Genomic DNA, 7,793 nt, shown 5'->3' with positions numbered 1-7,793 from the left:
CTGTTCATCCACCGTCGACCTCCTCCAGCCTCCACCTGCGTCTGTTCATCCACGGGCTCCTGTTCATCCAGCCTCCACCGCGCGCTCCTCCATCGGCTACTGTTCAACCAGCCCTCTCCATGGGCTCCTGTTCAACCACCCCTCCATGGGCTACTGTTCATCCAGCCCTCCATCGTCTGCTGTTCATCCTGCCCTCCACAGGGTGGTCCTGTTCATCCTGCCCTCCACGGGGTCCTGTTCATCCAGCCCCAACCGGCTCGATCGATCGAGGTCTTGTTCATCTAGAGGCAACACCACGGGTTCCTGTTCATCCACCCCCACCGGGAACTGTTCATCCAAACCCCTAGCAACACTCACTGTTCATCCAGAGGCAACATCGATCGGCTTCAGTTAGCAGCAGTAGCGAAGGAATCGCTCGATCGGGTTTAGTTAATAGCCATCGATCGATTGCTCGGGTTCAGTAACGTGTAGCCTGCAGTGCAATCGCTCGGGTTCAGTTAGAGCCCAACGCCTCGCTCGGGTTTAGGTAGAGCCCAACGCCTTGCACCCATGCGTGTGCGTGTACGAGAGAAGCGTGCATCGCTCGGCCCCGACCACCCACCGTAACCGAGAACACCCCGATATTTTCCTCGCCCTCGCTTCTACCATGGTTTTTTTCCGTCATGGATGGCCCAAAGAATGTCATGCAGCTGCGTCTCCGGCCCGCCTAGAATGAAAAGCCCATTTTCTGTCATGATTTTTTGTCATAGAAGTAGGAACCCACCACATCTATGATGATACCGTGTTTTGTCACAATTATTGTCATAAGTATGACCAGAAAAAAATTCGTTCGGCCCAAAATGTCACGGATGTGTCTTTTTTTGTAGTGATCCCTTGTCGGAGTCAAGTTCACGGCAGGAACCTGCAACTCCATGTAGATGAGAATGAATGCAGGATGCAGTCCTATCTATGTGCATATGAAAATGCTCATGAAATGCTTGTGCAATGATCTGGATGTGCTTGTGCATGCATGCAATCTTAGTTGGCCCCCCCCTACAACCCTTCTTTATTTTATCTCGCACGGGGTCATCGCGCTGACTTTGTACAAGGGGTTACATGCAACTGAGGCAACGCCTGTACAAAAGGGTGGCTGCCGGGCGGTGCCTGGCAGTCTCGCGCATTACGGGTAGTACTTACGGAGATGCTCAATATTCCATGAGTTTTGCAACCGTGTGCCATCTACGGTCTCCAAACGGACTGTGCCAGGTCTTCACACTTCGGTGATAACTTGTTTGTACTCTTGGCAGACTGAACGCGCCTAAGGACAAGGTCACCTTCCTCAAAACACCGGGCATGAACCCTGCGGCTATGATAGCGACGCAGGGCTTGCTGGTAGCGTGCAACACGCGTAGCAGCCCGGAGACGGTTCTCCTCAAGTAGCACAGCATCGTCATGCCGGTGCTGATCTTGCGCTACTTCATCATAGGTAAGCACTCGAGGAGACCCGTAAATGAGTTCCGTGGGGATAACTGCTTCTGCCCCGTAGACCAGGGAGAAGGGAGTCTGCCCGGTAGCTCGGTTAGGTGCCGTTCTGAGGGACCAGAGAACTACTGGCAGCTCCTCAATCCACCGCATGCCGTGCTTCTGTAGTGTATCGAAAGTTCTTGTCTTGAGTCCATGAAGCACTTTAGCGTTCGCCCTCTTAGCTTGTCCATTGGTCCGGGGGTGTGCCATGGAATCGAATGATATTTTGCATCCGAGGGTGTGAACATATGGCATGAAGGCGTGGCTCGTGAACTGGGTGTTGTTGTCTGTGATGATCCTTGCCGGAACTCCGAAACGACACACCAATTCTTTCAAGAACTTGATAGCTGACTGAGCATTCACCTTTCTCATAGCAGTCACTTCCCGCCACATTGTAAACCTGTCGATGGCAACAAACAAGAATTCAAAGGCCCCGATTGCTCGGGGGAAGGGGCCGAGAATATTGAGCCCCCAAACCAAAAATGACCATGATAGAGGGATTGTCTGAAGGGCTTGGGCAGGCAGGTGTGTTCTCTTGAAATGGAACTGACATGCTTCACATTTTGTTGTTTCGGCCTCATTTAAACTTGCCTAGATAGGTAGTTTTATTATGCTTCTCCTCTTGCCAAGTTAACCAACATTTAGTCTTGATGAGTAGCATAAACGAGAGTGAACTAAATAATTGAATGTGGTGTTTTGTCAATATGCAACTTGTTCCATATTGAGCTCCACTTAACTTATAGTATTGTTTGTTACACTTTGCCATGCCATGCATCTTTAATCGGACATGCATCATACTTGGTTGTGCATCATGCCATGATTACGCTTGTTGGTTTACCATGTTGTTTGCTTCTTTCCAATTGTGGTTCTTCTTGATAGTTCCCGTGATCAAGGTTGTTAGAATCGCGATTCAGTTATACGATTCTATGACTTTACGATCCAAACTAACCCCTCTGATTCTACGACTTTAGTTCATATAATCTACGTTCCTATGATTCGGATAGTGAAGATTCTACTATTTGTGATCCAACCATCAGAGCTCTGATCCGATTCAAAATTGTGATTTGACAACCTTGCTCGTGATGTTGCGATTGCGAGGATTTGTTCGACTACGTTGGTTTGTCTACTTCATGGATTCGGTCTTCTTCCTAGCGGGATTTCAGGCAAGATGACCGTCACCTTGGATCTCACTACTATATTTGCTTTGCTAGTTGTCTTGATGCTATCAGTATGTCGCGCTACCTACCACTTGTTTATCAAGCCTCCCATTATGCCATGAAACGGCCTCTAATATTTTCCACCATCCTAGAAAATCATTGTTTGGCTATGTTACCGCTTTGCTCAGCCACTCTTATAGTGCTGCTAGTTGCAGATGCGGTTGTAGATTGTTCCATGGGGGGACATGGATATTATGGGATATCACAATATCTCTTATTTAATTAATGCATCTATATAGTTGGTAAAAGGTGGAAGTCTTGGCCTTTTTCTCGGTGTTTTGTTCCACTCTTACCGCCTTAGTTTCCATCATACCGGTGTTATGTTCCTTGAATTTTGCATTCCTAACGCGGTCGGGGTTTATGGGCCCCCCTTCTTTCTTTGTCTAAAGTAAAGCTTTCCTGAGGAGATCCAACATTGGTTTTACCATTTGCCTAATAACTACTAAGACTTGCATAGGGACTTCCTGGGCCCCGAGGATAATTAATCAACAACCTTCGGGCCAGTGCCCTACATGCGTGTTGGCCCACCTACCTAGAAGTCGACGGTGCCGCCTTGGGGCAACTCGAGGTATTTTGGCTCTCATCCACTTTGCATAGATGGATGAGTCCGTAGATAGAGACCGTGCGACTCTGGACATGGATCTGACTCACTGGGAGATCTCCTTGGGACAGTTTTCCTTTCTTCGAAGAGCTTGTGAATCGGGATTCCGTGGTTACTCGGGGTGTCACGAGATGGAGGATTGTCTTCGCGGATCATGACAGCTTATCATGGGCTAAGTTGGGACACCCCTGCAGGGTTTAAACTTTCGAGAGCCATGCCCACAGTTATGTGGCAGATGGGAGTTTTCAATATTGGGTTGTAGAGAACTTGACACCAGATCTAAATTAAAATACACCAACCGCGTGTGTAACCGTGACCGTCTCTTTTCGAGTGAGTTCCAGAAGAGAACACGGTGGGGTTATGTTTGAATGTAAGTAGTTCAAGATCACTTATTGATCATTACTAGTTTGTGACCGTTTGCGTAGTTTCTCATCTTATTCTTGTATTCATATGTTAGCCACCATAAAGTTCTTAGTGCTTGCTGCAACCTCACCACTTAACCATTCCATACCCATTAAGCTTTGCTACTCTTGATACCCATGGTAATGGGATTGCTGAGTCCTCGTGGCTCACAGATTACTACAACAAAAGTTGCAGGTACAGGTAATGCGATGATCTGACGTCAGAGCAATGCTTGATTGATTTGTGAGTTTTTCTTCTTCTTCGATTAAGGGATAGGTTCCGGGTTGGGAGCCTGGGATTATCAGGGTGGATGTCGTTCTTCTTTTTCGTTTGATTTCATCCGTAGTCGGATCCTGCTCTTCTGTATGATGATTGCTATGTATTGATGAACTGTCGTATTCATGTTGTAGCTTGTGGCGAGTATAAGCCTTTACCTTGTATTCTCTTCTATTCAGTACAGGGTATGCTGTAATGATATCCACCTTGCTATGCGCTAAAAATGCAATTGTTCCCCATGAATTCATCACGTGGTTAGGATAGAATCGCATCTTGGGCGCTACAATAATCACCCAGTTATGTTGTGACGTTTGATAGCACACAAGGTATTCCTCTGGTATCCGGGAGTTGCATAATCTCATAATCAAAGGAATATGTATATGACATGAAGAAAGAAATAGCAATAAAACTTAATGATCAATATGCTAAGCTAATGGATGGGCCTTGTCCAAAACATCATTCTCCTAATGATGTGATCTCATTCATCAAATGACAACACATGTGTATGGTTAGGAAACTTAACCATCTTTGATTAACGAGCTAGTCTAGTAGAGGCATACTAGGGACACGGTGTTTTGTCTATGTATCCACACATGTATCAAGTTTCCGGTTAATACAATTCTAGCATGAATAATAAACATTTGTCATGATATAAGGAAATATAAAATAACAAATTTATTATTTCCTCTAGGGCATATTTCATTCACCGTCAACTCACGCCTGCTCGCATGGCACATGGGTCGGGTGGCGACACATATTTTTTTTTCTATTTGGATGATTGATGCTCTCGCTTTATCGCTTAACCGAAGGATGGCACGTATCCATTGTTGGTCTAATGCTCATAGTTCGAATAAATAATCCATTTGGTATATTGGTTCCCAATTATTAATAATCTCCCGTTTGTAAGAAGATAAAGATTACATCCAAACTGGTCTCAAATTTGACCCAAAAAAGTATAATGCCACTTTGTATTGGTGTCCATATGACAACATGATAATTTTCATGAATTTCGAATAAGTTTTGGATGTACTAGAATTTAAAAATCAAGATTCTCAATGCTTGATATTTCTTGCACGTGGAGTAAACATGCACCCAGTGAGACACATGTGTTTTTGCAATCCATTTAGGCGCACTGACACATGTGCATGTAGCTCAAATTTGATTTTTGCACATTATACCCCTAGAAAATCAATCAATGTACTAAAACATCTTAATTATCTCTATTTTTTTCAAAACTAAAACATCCCTCCTTTGGTAACATATGTTCACAGCGGGATAATTTAACATTCATCTTAGTTGCGGTGGATTCACAGTGTGTGTGTGTGTGTGTTTGTGTGTGTGTGCGTCTGGGGTGGCGGGTGGCTCGCAGTACACTACGAGTCATGAGCCACCATGTGGGTTGGCCATTTTGTGAGGTAGGTGCCACATCAGAGTCGTGAATTCGTTATTCAAAACATTACACAACCCTTTCATACATACATGTTTTGGCCACATGCAGTCGATGGTTGTCCTACACGACACTCAATACTCGGGTGTGACGCTTTCTGTGGGCCCACGAGGTCGTCGTCTAGCACTTTGATGAACAGCGGGCAGTGAGGTTAATTTGAACAGCAAGGTAGAATCTTTTTTTTTTGTGTTATGGTGGGAGTATATATATAGTACGCGTTGAAGAGGTGGGAGGGGACTAGCATACATACTATACGTACGCGTCCGTGAACAAGTACACCTCACTCAGTGTCGGGACTTCTCTATTTTCGAGGCACATGCCACATCAAAGTTGTGAAATTAGCTATTCAAACATCAGACAACACCTCTTTGGGCCACATGCATGCGGGCGGTGGTTATCTTAGGAAACTCATGTGTGACGCATCGAGAGAGGTTAATTAATTTCACCATCAAGGGGGATTCTTTTTGGGTTGTAATACGGTAGGAGCATATAGTATGCGTCGAAGAGGGGGAAGGGGACCATCATATGTAGTACACATCATGAACCTCACTCTGTTGGGGACTTTACAGTTTTCAAGGCATGTGCCACATCAAATTTGTGCATTTTGCATATTGAACATATGTTTGGCCCACATGCAAAGCGATGGTGGTTGTCCTCTCGCACCCACTTACGCGGTTATCAGCGATATCAATGTTTTCCATATGTGGTCCCTCTTAGTCCATCACTACTTTTCCTGACAACGAGAGAGGTTAATTTGACTTAGCAGGGGATTATTTTTTTGTTTGTAATATGGTATATATAGGTATATATATATATAGGTCATGCTCTAGGATGACATGATACAGTTTGAGCACACGCACGAATCCCTCCCATCGACTCAAAGTGGCTAGTACCACGACACGTCATGAACTGATCTCACTCTGTGCGGGGACTATACGATTTTTGATGCGCGCACCACATCTATGTTGTGAAATGGTATTCAAACATGCATGCATGTATCACCTCCATACATATGCATGTAGTGGTTGTCTTCGAACGGTACACTCCCTCGCGTGGTTATCGACGACAAGCCTATATATTTGTGGGCCGGCATGGACATCCATGATCAACTTCACCGACAAGAAGATAGGTCACCATGGATGATTCTTCCTTTGGTTTGTGTTATCATAGTATATGTCATGGTGAGATTCAGACCTAATTAAGTTTGAGCGCATACTATGCACGCATGCATGTATGAATCCCCATTATCGGCTTGAAGTGTGGTGTGACATACATATACATCGTCAACTAACCCTCACTTGGTGTGGGGATTTCTGGTTCGAAAGCACGGTGCCACATCAAAGTTGTTCCATTGTGTATTGACACACACCTCACGTGGACATCCATGATCACCTTCACCGACAAGAAGATAAGTTACCATGGCAGATTCTTCCTTTGGTTCGTGTTACCATAGTATAGGTCATGGTGAGATTCAGACCTAATTAGGTTTGAGCGCATACTATGCACGCATGCATGCATGAATCCACGTTATCAGCTTGAAGTGTGGTGTGACATACATATACATCGTCAACTAACCCTCACTCGTTGTGGGAATTTCTGGTTTGAAAGCACGGTGCCACATCAAAATTGTTCCATTGTGTATTCAAACACACCTCTCCATACATATGTTTGGGACACATGCAGGCAGTGGTTGTCTTCGGGGACTAGCTACTTGCATACTTATTGGCGAGCTAGCCCATCTCCGAGGTTGCATCGACGATGATCACTTTGACCAACAACAAGAGAGAGGTTGTACGACCAAGGTGGATTATTCTCGATCCGTTTTATGATTGATCTTGGTGAGATGCCTCTCTGGCCCGCAGACTGAAAGTGGGTGTGTGTGTGGGGGGGTGGGGGGACTACTACTTCGCACTTTGCTAGGTGAACCTCCATGGGGGGCATGCATTCATAGCTTAGGATTCCCATCCCACCGACACGAGGTGGGGGCAAGCAATACCGTGCACTTTGTGAGATAGGTGCCACATCGAAGTTGCATTTGGCATTTGAACATCAAACCACCTTTTTCATACATATATTTGGTCCACATGCAAGTATGTTCGTGTCCTGACCCTCTCCCACGCCATTTTTTTGCCTAATCTATGAACATTAGACAAGTCGGATGATGCAACAGACATGGTTCACTCACACTAACCATGTGCCACGCCGGTGCCCCTGTCATGCACATCCACACAATACATTGGACTCCATGAGGCTTCCCCTCTCAAAAATATCTACACGCCTGCAGCTCTTTTCTGTTTGATAACACACGGTTATTATGTTTCGACCGTGTGTGGTGTTTCTGTTCCTG

Source organism: Triticum urartu, chromosome 4 (assembly GCF_003073215.2).
Source record: "Triticum urartu cultivar G1812 chromosome 4, Tu2.1, whole genome shotgun sequence".
Taxonomy (NCBI): Eukaryota; Viridiplantae; Streptophyta; class Magnoliopsida; order Poales; family Poaceae; genus Triticum; species Triticum urartu.
The sequence above is the reverse complement of the archived record's forward strand: the minus strand, read 5'-3'. Positions refer to the sequence as shown.